This window comes from Thamnophis sirtalis, unplaced genomic scaffold, assembly GCF_051295495.1.
Source record: "Thamnophis sirtalis isolate CommonGarterSnake01/CBP01778 unplaced genomic scaffold, rThaSir2_p1.2 scaffold_2, whole genome shotgun sequence".
Lineage (NCBI taxonomy): Eukaryota > Metazoa > Chordata > Lepidosauria > Squamata > Natricidae > Thamnophis > Thamnophis sirtalis.
Window position 1 is genome coordinate 139,373,087 of NW_028261382.1, and position 14,243 is coordinate 139,387,329.

At 40.4% G+C, this 14,243-nt stretch overlaps 1 long non-coding RNA gene across 1 annotated transcript; it reads right to left on the reverse strand.

Moving 5' to 3' along the window:
• Positions 1-8,025: 8,025 nt before the first annotated feature.
• Positions 8,026-9,746, reverse strand: LOC148049199 (uncharacterized). Its single transcript, XR_015695641.1, has 3 exons — positions 9,560-9,746; positions 8,823-8,962; positions 8,026-8,390 (listed from the first exon to the last, which is right to left on the reverse strand). It is a non-coding gene; the product is annotated as an uncharacterized LOC148049199 (long non-coding RNA).
• Positions 9,747-14,243: the final 4,497 nt, after the last annotated feature.

The following is a 14,243-nucleotide window of genomic DNA, read 5'->3' on the forward strand; positions in this document are numbered from 1 at the left end:
CGGGTGTTTGCGTGCAGGGCAGCTTCTGCTGTCTGAAACACACATACACAGGGATGCAAAAACATCGCATCAGAAACATCTTTCTGGCCTAACGGTCATAACTCACTATGCAGCCTCATGTAACAAGAACTATGTGAGCCAGCTACTCCCACACATGCCCTTTCTCCCCTCTATGCTGTGCTATAACTTTCTATTCCCTCTCTCCCCCTCCCAATGCCATGCAGCTTGTAATCTTCTGTTCCCCCTTTGCTCACCCTTTGCCATGATGTGATTTTCTATTGGTTTATTTGTAGAATGCTGTGAACTTTTCATTAGTTTACTTGTGCCATGTGTGATTATATATGCCTTTTGATACGCTCCTTTTTGATGACGCTGTAACTAACTTTTTCTAATAAAAGAGCCCTTCGATGATCATTCGAAGCTTTTGCTCATCCCAAGGAATTTTGTCTGGTGTTTTCCTTTTGATTAGGCAAGGACACATGAGCAGCCCACCAGTGTGGCGACAACGCCGCAACTGGTGACCCCGACGTGATCTTGCTGATCAAGCACATCGCCTCATACGTCTCATTTGGCACCCCCATTGCTTACCGGCGAAGGAACGCCCCTTGCATACCAGGACCGGCCGTCGCAGACGGAGCATCCTCCCAGAATCGTGAGTTATGGGGGCAGAATTCTCTAAGCCTCAGGTTGCGCACCTCCATGAACTTAGAGAATTGGCCAAATCCTCAATATTAATCTTAAAAAACAATGGGAACTTTCTCCCCATCCCTTCGAAAAAAGATCTTACTAACCTTCTCAGGTACATTTATCAAAATTGTCCCACATATCCTGAGAAGGGCTCAATTCGAACAACCATTTGGGTAAAAATAGGGAAGTATTTCCACCACCCCCTAAGGGCACCACCGAAAATACTTTCCACTTGGCGGATCGTCATGGAATGTTTAAAAGTTTATGAAAAAGCCATGATGGGGGGACCAGACACCCCCCGCCATATTTGGAAACCTCTTCACTAAATTCACACTCTGAATCCAAGGCTTCCTCTTCCCTTGTATGCATGCCTCTGTGACCCTCAGCCTCTGAAGTTCCTCAGCATTACATCCCTTTAGAGGACGCTTCTGCCTGCTTTCCAACCTGACTCACAGTCGGGAGACTAATCCTGGGACATTCAGCCAGCCCCACACAAAAGGCTGCTTCTTATCTTCCTTCTTATTTCAATCTCTTGGCAAGTGAATCTGCCTGGCTCTTCCTATTTTCTTCCGTTGATCCTGGCTACCTCTATTTCATTACCCCCTACGATGCCTCTCTTAGTCTTTCCTCATCGTGATTTCATGTTTCAAGGAGTTCCTGCTACTCCCTTTCTTACTGACTCTTCTGATTTCTTTTCTGTTGCTTTGATGACATTTTCATGCCTGAGCACCTGAATCTTTTTCACAGATGTTTCACAGAGGAATTGATTCATAGGATCTGAATTGGAATGGAGAAAAATGGTTTTGTGCATGCGTGCGTGCGTGTGTGTGTGTGTGTTTGAGGGAGCGAGGGCTCCAGTAAGGAAACTAGGAAAGTAAGTAAATTATGGGGACAGGTTGGGCAGTAGAGAGTAAAGAGTAAGTGATAAAAGAGTGGGAGAGAGGAAGAAAGAAAAAGAGTGAAAGAGATAGAAAGAGACAAAGAAGAGAGAGAGGGGAGAAGGACAGAAGAATAGAAAAGAGGGAAAGAGAAAGGGAACAGAGACAAAGAGATAGAGGATGAGAGAGACAGAGAGAGAAGAGAGGAAGAGGAAAGAGATATCCCACAGCCCTTACAATACCCCAGTGTTTGTTATAAAAAAGAAATCTGGTAAATGGCGTTTTTTGCATGATTTGCGGGCTGTTAATAAAATTCTCCAGCCCATGGGAGCGCTGCAGTGCGGCCTCCCCAATCCAAATTTAATTCCCCAAGAATGCGATCTCATGATCATTGATTTAAAAGATGCCTTTTTTTCTATACCACTCCATGAAAATGATCGCAAACTGTTTGCTTTTACTGTCCCAGAATTTAACAATTCCAAACCTGCTTCTCGCTTTCAATGGACAGTCCTGCCTCAGGGAATGCTCAACAGCCCCACCCTGTGTCAATATTTTGTAGATAAAACTTTGCATCCGTATCGAATGGCACACCCTCACTTTTTAATTTACCACTATATGGATGATATCTTAGTAGCGGCATGTGGGCCCCCAGGTACAGTTTTGGCAACATTACCTTTTTTGACTAACCTTCTCCATAAAAATGGCCTACACATAGCTCCAGAAAAGGTTCAAACAGCACAACCTTTTTCGTACCTGGGTCATAAGCTTTTGGCTTCTCATGCTGCACCTGCAATGCCAAAATTGGACTTGCCACACACTCCCACATTAGTACAGTTACAGCAATATTTGGGCTCCATTAACTGGGCACGCCCATATATGGGGCTCACAACCCCTCAATTGGCTCCGTTGTTTTTTGCATTAACAATGGGCAAAAACCCTGCAGATGTTATTAAATTAGATGAAACACATCAGTAAGTTTTAAGAGAGGTAAATGAGGCACTTGTTCAAATTTGGGTGGATCGTCTTCAGGATAATACCCCCTTAGCTTTCATTATATGTAACACTCTTGGGCTCCCAACAGGAGCCGTGGTGCAAAAAACTTCAAAATTATTAATTATTGAATGGGTACACTTGTCTCACACCCCAAAATCCACAATTTCTCAGAAACCTGCACTTTTTGCAGCTCTAATTACAAAAGCACGTGTCAGAACAAAGTTGTTGGCCGGAATTGAACCTTCCACGATTTTTGTCCCTTGTTCTTTATCAACTTGGGAGACTTTATTTGCTGACTCGGAAAACCTTCAATTCGCACTTGCTGACTGGCCAGGTGAGATTTCTTGCCATGCACCTCCTGACCCTAGATTGGCTCTTTTGAAAACTGTTCCCCTGCAATGGCACACTCCATATTCCCCTCTCCCGCTTCCTCAAGCCATGACTATTTTTGCAGATGGAAGCAAAACCTATGGTGCTTGTGCCTGGCAGGAGAATGGTCGGTGGTGTACAAAAATTACCCCCCCCCCCCGCAGACTTCCGCTCAGCGTGCGGAGCTTGCTGCCTCTATTTTGGCTTTTTCTACTTTTCCAAATAAACCCTTTAACTTGATTTTGGATAGCCTCTATGTAACTCAGATTGTGAAATCAATCTATGAGGCCTATCTTTCTCCCTCATTGGAACCACAGTTACTCTCGCTCTTTTTATCTTTGCAAAAGTTAATTTCTGCCCGCACCCATTTTTTCCATGTTTCCCACATTCGAAGCCATCAGCCCTTCCCTGGGCCTCTCCAGGAGGGCAATGATGTTGCTGACGCTGCGGCATCAGCCCCCCCACCCCATGTCAATGTTTGTTTTGCTATCACACCTTGGGATAGCTACTCTTACTTTCATCAGAATAAAAAAGCGCTCATAAAACAATTTGGCCTTATGTCGGCGGGGGCATCAGCAGTCATTCAACAATGCCCCAATTGCAGTCGGCAAGCTCATTCCCTCCCTATGGGAGTTAATCCCAGAGGGACAGAATGTTGCCAGATTTGGCAAATGGATGTGACTCAATATCCATCCTTTGCTCCTTGGAAGTATCTACATGTAATCATAGATACATTCTCTGGCTTCTTGTTTGCTACCCCACAAAGGGGGGAAGCCACAAAACATGTTATCAACCACTGCATTCGAACCTTCGCATCGCTGGGATGCCCAAAAGAGATAAAAACAGACAATGGGCCCGCTTACATCAGTGCAGCCTTTGCTGCTTTTTGTAACCAATGGGACATTGTGCACAAATTCGGCATTCCATATAACAGCCAAGGACAGGCAATGGTTGAGCGCGCTAATCAGACTCTTAAGCATGCCCTTGATCGCTACATTGAAACACAGGGGAAAGCGCCCCCTAGCCTCCCAGCTTTGCAAAACATTCTTAATCTTTGTCTCTATACATTAAACTTTTTAAATCTCACCGGTCAGCCACCTTCCTCAGCAGCAACTCGTCATTTCGCAGCTCCACCTTCTGCTGACACTCTTCGACCACCTGTCTACTATCGCTGCTTGCCTGACCTGACGTGGCGAGGACCTGCTGACCTGATTACCTGGGGAAGGGGCTACGCTGCAATCCAACTGAAAGACAAGGTTCTTTGGATCCCAGGACGGCACGTAAGACCATATTTGCCCAAACCACCTACACAACCACCTACACAAACACAGAAGCCGCCTGATCATGACCAACCAGCAGGAACCACAGCTTGAGGCTGTCTCTGTCTCTGACCTGGAGAACAGGGCAGAGCACCCTCCACCCTACACTCCCCCGGAGGAAGTTTCCTTTGGACTGCAGACCATTTTCATATCACATGATTATCTTTGCTTTATTGATGGTCATTTTGTTTTTGCTTATCTGGGTTGGGGAATGTCAGTCAGTTCCTGCTGGGGCAAAGGATGCCTCCACCCCACATCATCGGCCCAAACGCACAATGGATTGGCATGTAAATGAGTTTCATCTTCTTATACATAACCTTACCCGCATTAACAATCTGTCTGATTGCTGGGTTTGTACGCACGGCCCTTCCTCTAATGCACAGGGCTGGCCCATTCTAGCCTCTGGAACTTTAAACCTCACAGGCTGGAATGTTACTGTACTATATTCCCCAAAAAGTAATCGTGCACATACTATCTACGATTCTGCCCAATATATTTTGACACATCGGGTTTTACCCCCTCTTGCCCCCATCTGCATTACATGGTGGAATGTCTCACATGAAGGTTATGAAGCAGTAACTATTGGTGGTATCACCAAGCAAATCCCTTTGCCCCGCTTTTCTGTTGGGGATTATCCCCACTGCAATGCTACTTTCAAAATTATGGAAACTGGCTACGATTGTTCAAATTTATTATTACCTGAGCATTTTAAGTGTAGAAAAGATAGAAAACTTATAGATTTATATTCTAACACAAGAGGGATGGTTGCCTTTAACAGAATACAGGAACAAATCTGGGGCCATCATGGGTATTATTTGTATGGGTTACCACCTGGCCTGTAGTGGCTTTGTGGTCATTGGGCTGGGAAGGTGTTGCCCCCTGTATGGAATGGTACTTGCACTATTGGAACTCTGGCACCTGCCGGAATCTCAGCACATCCCATGTCTCAACCCGATAGTGCCTGGGAGAAACAATTTGGGTGGGCCAGACAAAAGAAAGCAATCGATCCAGCTTTAGGTTATGATCCTGACAATACCTATCTGACAGAGGGTGAAAGATTTATTGCTATAGCCCTACCACTCTTGGGTGTCGCATGGAATGTTAAACAACTGCGTATCTTATCTGCTCAAATGGAAACCCTAGCTAACACCACGATATTTGGGCTACAAGCCCTGCAGGCAGAAGTTGACTCTTTAGCTGGAATTTTAACTCAACATAGATTAGCTCTGGATTACTTGTTAAGCAAGGAAGGAGGCCTATGTGTTTGGTTGAATGCTACCTGTTGTCATTATTTGAACCAGTCCGGAGAAATTGAAACCAGTGTGGAAAAATTACATGATATTGTTCAAACAGTTAGACAGACATATAAGGCCGCGGACTCCTTGTGGGATTGGCTGACCTCTTGGCTACCTAATTTTAGCTGGTTGGGAAATACTGTCAAGACCATTATAACCCTTGTTGCTTTGCTGATACTGTTGTGCTGCTATATTCAATGTGTACCCTCTTTATTAACTATGCGCAAGAATATACTCTCTAGCTTGGCTCCACAGAAGAAAATTCACATTGTCAACCACATGGAGTTACATGAACAGTCAACCCCTTTCATGGGGAAAGATCCCTTCCGCATGCCCAGCGACGAAGAGGGAGATGCTGCCTTTTAAAAACAAAAATATAGGAGATGTTGGAATTCATTCCGGGTGTTTGCGTGCAGGGCAGCTTCTGCTGTCTGAAACACACATACACAGGGATGCAAAAACATCGCATCAGAAACATCTTTCTGGCCTAACGGTCATAACTCACTATGCAGCCTCATGTAACAAGAACTATGTGAGCCAGCTACTCCCACACATGCCCTTTCTCCCCCCTATGCTGTGCTATAACTTTCTATTCCCTCTCTCCCCCTCCCAATGCCATGCAGCTTGTAATCTTCTGTTCCCCCTTTGCTCACCCTTTGCCATGATGTGATTTTCTATTGGTTTATTTGTAGAATGCTGTGAACTTTTCATTAGTTTACTTGTGCCATGTGTGATTATATATGCCTTTTGATACGCTCCTTTTTGATGACGCTGTAACTAACTTTTTCTAATAAAAGAGCCCTTCGATGATCATTCGAAGCTTTTGCTCATCCCAAGGAATTTTGTCTGGTGTTTTCCTTTTGATTAGGCAAGGACACATGAGCAGCCCACCAGTGTGGCGACAACGCCGCACTATACCATGCATTATCTATTAATATTCATTCATTTTATTTCATTCATTCAGATTATATAGCTGCTCATCTTACACTTGTGAATGGATGGATCACATAATTAAAAACAACGAAGTAACACAACCCATAAATAAAATAGTGAAAGTAGTAAAAATGCAATTATTCTTCTACATTAAAAAAATCAATTAAAATATCCATCTTAAAACCAAGAAACAAAAAGCAGGCAATTGCAAGACAGGGATCAATCCATATACCCATTTGGCAGTCTCTAATCTAAAGCATAACGAGATCCCCAGACCTGTTGATGCAGTCACGTCTTTAGTGCAGTGTTTCCTAAACTGTGAGATGTGGCAGTGTAGACAGAAGCCAGAGGAAGATTAAAGAAATTTTAGGAACATGATCATAATAAATCCATGATATCCAAGGTTTTGTTGTTTTCATTGTTCCCTTGTGTCCATTTTAGTGTTTGGATTTTTAAAGGAGATTTGTACACAAATATTGCACTAAAAGGAACTGTTATGGCAAAGGGTTAGGAACTCTTGGCTTTAAAACCTTTCAAAATGCAAGCAGCACCAGTCTGAGGAGAATGATGTCCCAATGGACATGGGCTGTGAGAGAAATGGCTTGTCTAAAAGGATTCATAATGTATCCTTTCTGCCAGATCTGAAGAGATGGGTAGATATAACCAGAGAAATTGCAGGTCCTCAAATTATCCATAAAGAACTTTACAGGTTATTTGCATCTTCAATTGAACCTGAAAGCAAAATGGTAACCAGCTGCTCACTGAGCAGAGGTGTAATGTGTGGGGGAGGTGTAATTTAGGACGAGCACACCTAAATGTTGTGCCAGTGATTTTGCACATACTGAACCTACAGATGCTCTTCAAGGATAGCTCACTTAGAGTATGTGATTAACTGTGATTTTATTATTTGACTACTCATTCAGGAGCTGTTTGAAGTTACAATGGCCTTGAGCAAATGCAACTTAGGCTCGGTTCCTGAAATTATAGCCACTGCAACACCTCCATGGTCACATGAACAAAATTTTGGTGCTTGGCAGCCTTCCAACTCTGTTAATCTGTTAAACTATAAACCTGTATTTTTTATTGTATTGTTGTTCTGGTTTTATAGTGATCCACCAACTATGACTTCAGGGGCAAATCTGAGCTTCTGCCTATTTCTATATGGTCCACAAGCAGATGGTAGGTGGGCAGCAGATGCCACCTTCACTCCATTCTGCCAAGTCTTTCTCTTTTTCCCCCCCTAACTAATTAATCAGTAGATATGAAGTAGATGCTGGAGTTGTAATGTTTCTTCATTATAGCCTATAATTGTATGTGATCAAATTAAATTCTGAATTAGTTTAAAATCTGAGTAACATCTAAATAGAATCTTATAAGGGAATTTTGAATTAAATCTTATATGAATTTGCACATTTCTGTGCCATTAAAAAAAGTTGAGCACCACTGAATCTATTTTTTCAGGGATAAGAAGTTAGAGCAAATTTTCTTTTCCAATTTTAGGTACCATTTTAAGAACAATATTTATTAAATGATTGCAAATACAATAAAAAGGTCGGTCACCACTAAAGATATTTATTTGAAGAAGTTCAGATCACAAAACCCATATCGCTTTTCTATATATGAAATATACACAATAAATCAACAAATCTAAAATTGCAAACAAGCAACAAATAGATATTACACGTACATATTTAATACACATATATTAAAATTTAGTGACTGAAATGAACTATTTTTTTCTAAAAACCTCAAATCACTAGCACAATATATTTCTTAGTGGGGAAAATGGAGATCTACATTTTCACAGACTGGCATCATTTCTCCGGGAGTTTTTCAAACCATTCCAATAGTGCTCTTTGTATGTTACCTGGTATTTCTTGGTATTTATCTCTGAGATCTTTTATTGCATTATTGGTCTGTAAAAGAGCAAAGAACAAGGAAAAATATATTATTTTATTTCTCTGGAAAATATGGAAACTACATTCATATTATACTTTTTAAATGCCACTGTGAACAATGAAGTGCTGAAATGAATAATATCACATTTGTAACTGGATTTATACTTTAAATTATATTTGCCTTTATTTTTTAAATGGTGTGATTCCACAAGCAATGCATATAATCCAAAGGTAATTATTAAGAGTAAATATTATTAAGTGTAAAGTATTGTATACTATGATATTTTGAACAGAAATATTAACACAGTTCAGTAATTTTTTCAGAGGTTTAGATGCCTGCCATCACAAACTTTCTTTATCATGGACATACTATATAAAGACTTATGAATAAATAGTATCAATATAATGGCGAGTGTTATAATTGAGGTTTCTGCAGTTCACTTAAATTACCTTTTCAGCTAATTCTTCAGCTGATATATTTGGATCGTAAGAAATGGGATCTCCTATGTATGTGCAAAATTTCACAGGAAATCCACCATATATAGGAACAATTGGCCATTGGGTACGTTCATACAACCATTTGAATGGCCCTGTGTGCAAAATAAAAATATGGTCATGTTTCAACAACAACAACAACAACAACAACAACAACAACAACATGATATGAGCTGAACAATATTCAAAGTGCCCTGATTGGAAAGAAATGAAATCCATGAAGTTATATCTTAATTGTATAAAAAATGCATTCCTCTATTATTATGCAGAGCAAATGTCAACGTTCTATTTCTTTATAGAATTATTAGCCATTTTGTCTTGTTAATTTCCATCGGTATAAACACACAAAAATGCAACTAAATTGTAGCTAAAGTAAAGCTGCATCTGCCAGCTTTACACCTGAAGAAATTTAAAGAAAACACAACAAAAAGAATCACAGATAAAAAGAGAAAGAAACAAAGACATAGGAACCCAAAATAATAGGATCAGCCAATTTGATTGAAGTACAAGGCCAAGAAAGAAAGAGATGGAGAATCAGATGGTTATAAGAAAACAAAAAAATTAGAATATTTTAAATCAAGGATCAACAGTCTAAGCACAATTAAATAGAAATACAGTTGAAATCAGCATGGTTTTCTTCCATAAAATATGCTTCAGCACAATGAGTAAGATGCAAGTTGAATTTTTCTTACATATTTTCCCAAGTGTTCTGTATCCTTCTCGTAGATTTTTTGTAAATACAGGAATGACAGGCTGTGAAAGGTAGGGGAAAAGTAGCCAGAATTAGGGCAGTATTTCAGCCTCTACAATTTAAAGATCATGTATTAGCATCATACATTGAATAATTAGTACAATAAATATTATCTCTATTCACAAAGGAAATTATACCTTTCTCAGTGTTAGATACCTCACTTTTAAAACTGGTTTCTAATAAAACGCATAATATTTAATGTATTTTTAAAAAACCTGAATTTGAGGTTCCATTCAACTACAACAATGTTCAATGTATATGAATGGGTTCTTTACACCTTAATTTCTGGAGATTCATAATGTGGCAATTCTAAGCTTTCAATTCAACTGTCTATAGCAATCTAAATCTGAAATGGGACAATACATCAATAGTTTATTGAAATCAGCCAATTTATAACTAAAGATTTGATGTTGTCTTTTCAATAAACCAAAATTGCAGCTAACAACTTTTTAAAGATAAAGATATTCTACTTTTTATTGAATTGGAACTGAAAAGTGCTAATCTTATCACTAAGAGTTTTAGGATTATTAATGCAAGAATAAACTGCATTTCATGAAAATTTAAACACAGCCACTACTGTATGTTATGGCTATGAAAACAAAAAAAGGTTTTTAAATAATATTGTAGCTATTTGATATGGACTTTTTTATGCAAGATGAAAATTTGCCATATAAATGTTGTCCATTTATGTCTCTGGCCGAGAACTGTTTTTTGCATTTTGATTTTATATATATATATATATATATATATATATATATATATATATGTATGTATGTATGTATGTATGTATGTATGTATGTATGTATGTATGTATGTATGTATGCATGCATGCATGCATGCATGCATGCATGTATGTTTTTACAACTAGAAATTTAAACAACATTTTAAAACAATAAAAACATCAAATTTAAGATAAATAAGAACAAGGTATTTAACCTGGTTAGCAATATAGCCAGGAAACTGTGCCCTTGGCACATTCAGGACATTAACCTCAGGAACATAGCCAGGTTTTTAAGGCCTTATGAAAGGCTAAGAAGGTAGGAGCCATTCTGATATCTGAAGGGAGGAAATTCCATTCAGCGGGGGCCATTCTTTGGCTGATGGGATCTGCAGCATGCTCCCTCTGCTCGACCAAGTTGGATGGGTAAGAGACTCTTGAAAAAAGACAATCCTCAGGTACCTCAGTCTCAAGCCATGTAAGCTTTACAGATAATCACAAGCACCCAGAATTGTGAAAGATTCCCTAGAAGTGGAGGTTGGAGACCAAATAAAAACTGCCCTGGCTACTGGGTCAAGCAATCGTCCTTTGCGGAGGGGACACACCACTGCCTCTTTAAGAACTGGCAGCACCACTGCTTCTCTCAAGGATAAATTAACTATCGCCCAAACCCACTCAACAGGTCCCCTCCTGCAAGGCTTTAGTCAGAAGGGACATGAATCTAACATACAAGTGGTCAAACTAGCAGCTGAGAGAGCCCAGTGCTCTTCTTCAGGTTCAACAGGCTGAAACTCTTGACAGATTACCTTAGAAGACATAGTCACCATTACCTCCATAAACTTTGCTCTAAAGCTGGAGTCCAGTCTAGAGAGAATGCAACCGATTTGCATTGCACGTGTAGTATATTCTTCATAGTAACAGTTTAGATAGACTTTGGCATTTTTTTTCTCCAAGAGGAACCAAGTCAAGACCACTCAGAACAGGGCTGCTCAGCAACCATGAGCAGACACAATAAAGGCAGAGAAGTACTTATGTTTCCCCCACCCTTATTGCCATGGGGTAGTCATTAATAGTGGCTCTAGCTTGTGTCTGATTGTCTTCACCAGTGACATTCTAGGTATCTTTTAATCCACTTAAGTTCTTTTAATTCTCTTGTGTACCATGGGAAATTTCAGGAACTCTGGGCGCAAAGAAACTGCTCAGGCACAATCTGATCTAAAGATGCTTTATTATTCCAGGCAGCCACCAAGGCTTTAATTGGACTGAGTATTAGACTTTCCAGAATAACCCCAAGTTCTCCCTGGAACCCAATTATCTTCATTAATCTCGGGAAGAGGTGGGCTGATCCATTAAGTTCAGCCTCCCTGCAGAGGGAGGTAGCACCTGAGAAACAAGGGTCACCAGTGAATGGTCTGTCCATAGCAGGGAGAAAGCAAAATCTCCCCCAATTACCACTACTATGAATTGAGCCCTGGACTACTTGGGTCAGGTCTGTAGCTGCCATGGGGGCCATAAATTTCTGATACCTCTGGCCTGCACCTAGGTGTGTTGAAATCTCTCAGCACCATAAATCTAGGGAAGTCCACCACCAGGCCACTCATAGAATCAAATAAGTCAGTCAGGGAAGTTGCTACATAGCAAGGAGACTGGAACAACACCAACAACCTAATAGACCTCTCCTTGGTGGCCAACTTAAGAAATAGCATCCCCCATCCAACAATTTGTGGAACAAGGCCCCTGAATGTTTGCCAAAGATCCCTGATAGGGGTTTTTGCCAAGGATCCCTGATAGGGGCTTTTGTTCTCACTTGGCCAATTCCTTCAAGTTATTTGGGCTGACCCTTCCAACTCAGCGAACTCAGCGTCTCTGCTTCACTTCTTTTCGGCAAAAATTAACTGCAAAAACAGTCTCCTTCCCAGCGCCTCCTTCTTTCCAGCTCACTCTCTCTGTCAATTTCGCGTTGACCTCCTCTTTGGGTTGTCAGCAATAGTAACAAATATCCTAATTTCAACTGCTTCCCTCTCTGTTTCCTTCCTTCTTATGTGGTCACCATTGCTGGTCCTAACCAAATGGAAGGATAGTTTCTCGTCTGTTTAGGGGGTTTCTTCTATCTGCTGGGGGATTTGCCTTATCACCCCAGCGTCTACTGAGTATCCCCTTTAATCTGCTCGCCCCTTCAGGATCAACAGTGCTCAAAAATGAGCCCAAACGAAGAAGTTAGAGTTAGAAGTTAGGAGAGTTTCCTTTCCTTCGCTCTAAGCACGGTGGTGTCATGACAGGAAGATCCACCAACTAATCACATTTTACAGTATGATTTAAAGACACAGTAATAGCATTTCTATATGATTTATATATTGCCAACCCAAGCGTTAGAATTATATTCCTAACATTCTCCCCTTTGGGTAGGACGATATATAAATCTTAGAATCTTAATCCGTATTCCTCACAACAATGTTTATGCTATATATTACCTTGGGCCTTAGTAAAGTGGTCTGCAATGTTGTCTTCAGACATACAATACTCCAGTGAAACTAATTTACTATTCACACTTTACCGTACATTCAGATATCTTATATCAGTGTGTTTTGACCTAGTTTTTACAACAAGATTGGATGCTATATGAATTACTGCTTGATTGTCTTCATAAACAACATTAGGCTCTCGTATGTCAATCCCCATATCAAGTAGGAACTGTTTCTAAAACACCAAATCTGTACATACTAATGACAGACATGAGAATTCAGCCTCCATAGTCGATAGACTGCCATCCAATTAGTGCCTTTTCCAGGAATACAACAAACCCTGATGTTGATTTCCGTGTAGACACATCTGTAGCAAAACTTGCATCAGTATATGCAGTTAAGCTCAGATCATCTCTAGGTTCTAAATATAATGCATAATGCATCATTTGCTTAAGATATCTTAATATCCTCTTAGCAGCTTGCCAGTGCCTTTCAGCAGGTTCAGCATTAAACCTGGCTAATTGATTTACACTGTATGTTATGTCAGGCCTTGACAAATTACTCAGATACGATAAGCTACCAATCAATGATTGATAAATACCTTTATCAAACACAGGGTTTTTTATATCATCATGGCTAAATTCCAGACCCATTGGAGTTTTAGCTGGTTTACACAGTTCCATCCTGAACATTCTGAATAGCCGGTTAATTTTCTTGGTTTGTGAGATTTTGTGAGATTTTGTATGCTCCCCTAGTTTTACCTATTTGTAAACCAAGATATTGCCTAACCTAACTGAGATGTTTGATACTGAACTACATCCTCAACAAGAGCCAAGGTGGCGCAGTGGTTAAATGCAGCACTGCAGGCTACTGCTAGATCAGCAGGTCAGCGGTTCAAATCTCACCGGCTCAGGGTTGACTCAGCCTTCCATCCTTCCAAGGTGGGTAAAATGAGGACCCAGATTGTTGGGGGCAATATGCTGACTCTCTGTAAACCGCTTAGAGAGGCCTGAAAGGCCTATGAAGCGGTATATAAGTCTACTGCTATTGCTATTGCTATTGCTAAGTGTTATAATACTCATAGCTTCTTGCTCAGTTTTAGTGATTAATGGTATGTCATCAGTGAACAATAGCAACAATGAAATCACACCATTACTTTCTTTCTTAAACAAACATGGATCAGTTATGCAGCTTTAAAACCCATCTTAGTTAACTCTTTCACTATACTTTGATTCCATTCATAGCCTCATTGCTTTAAGCCACAAAGACTCTTTTTTAACTTCCAGCAATCAGTGTTATTACCAGTGTTTAACCCTAAAGGCTTCTTTAAATATACAGTATGTTGCAACGGTGCATGGACATATGCCGTCTCAACATCTAAATGATTCGCTACATATCCATGCCTAGCTGCCCAAACTAATGATGCACGTAATGTTGTAGCCTTT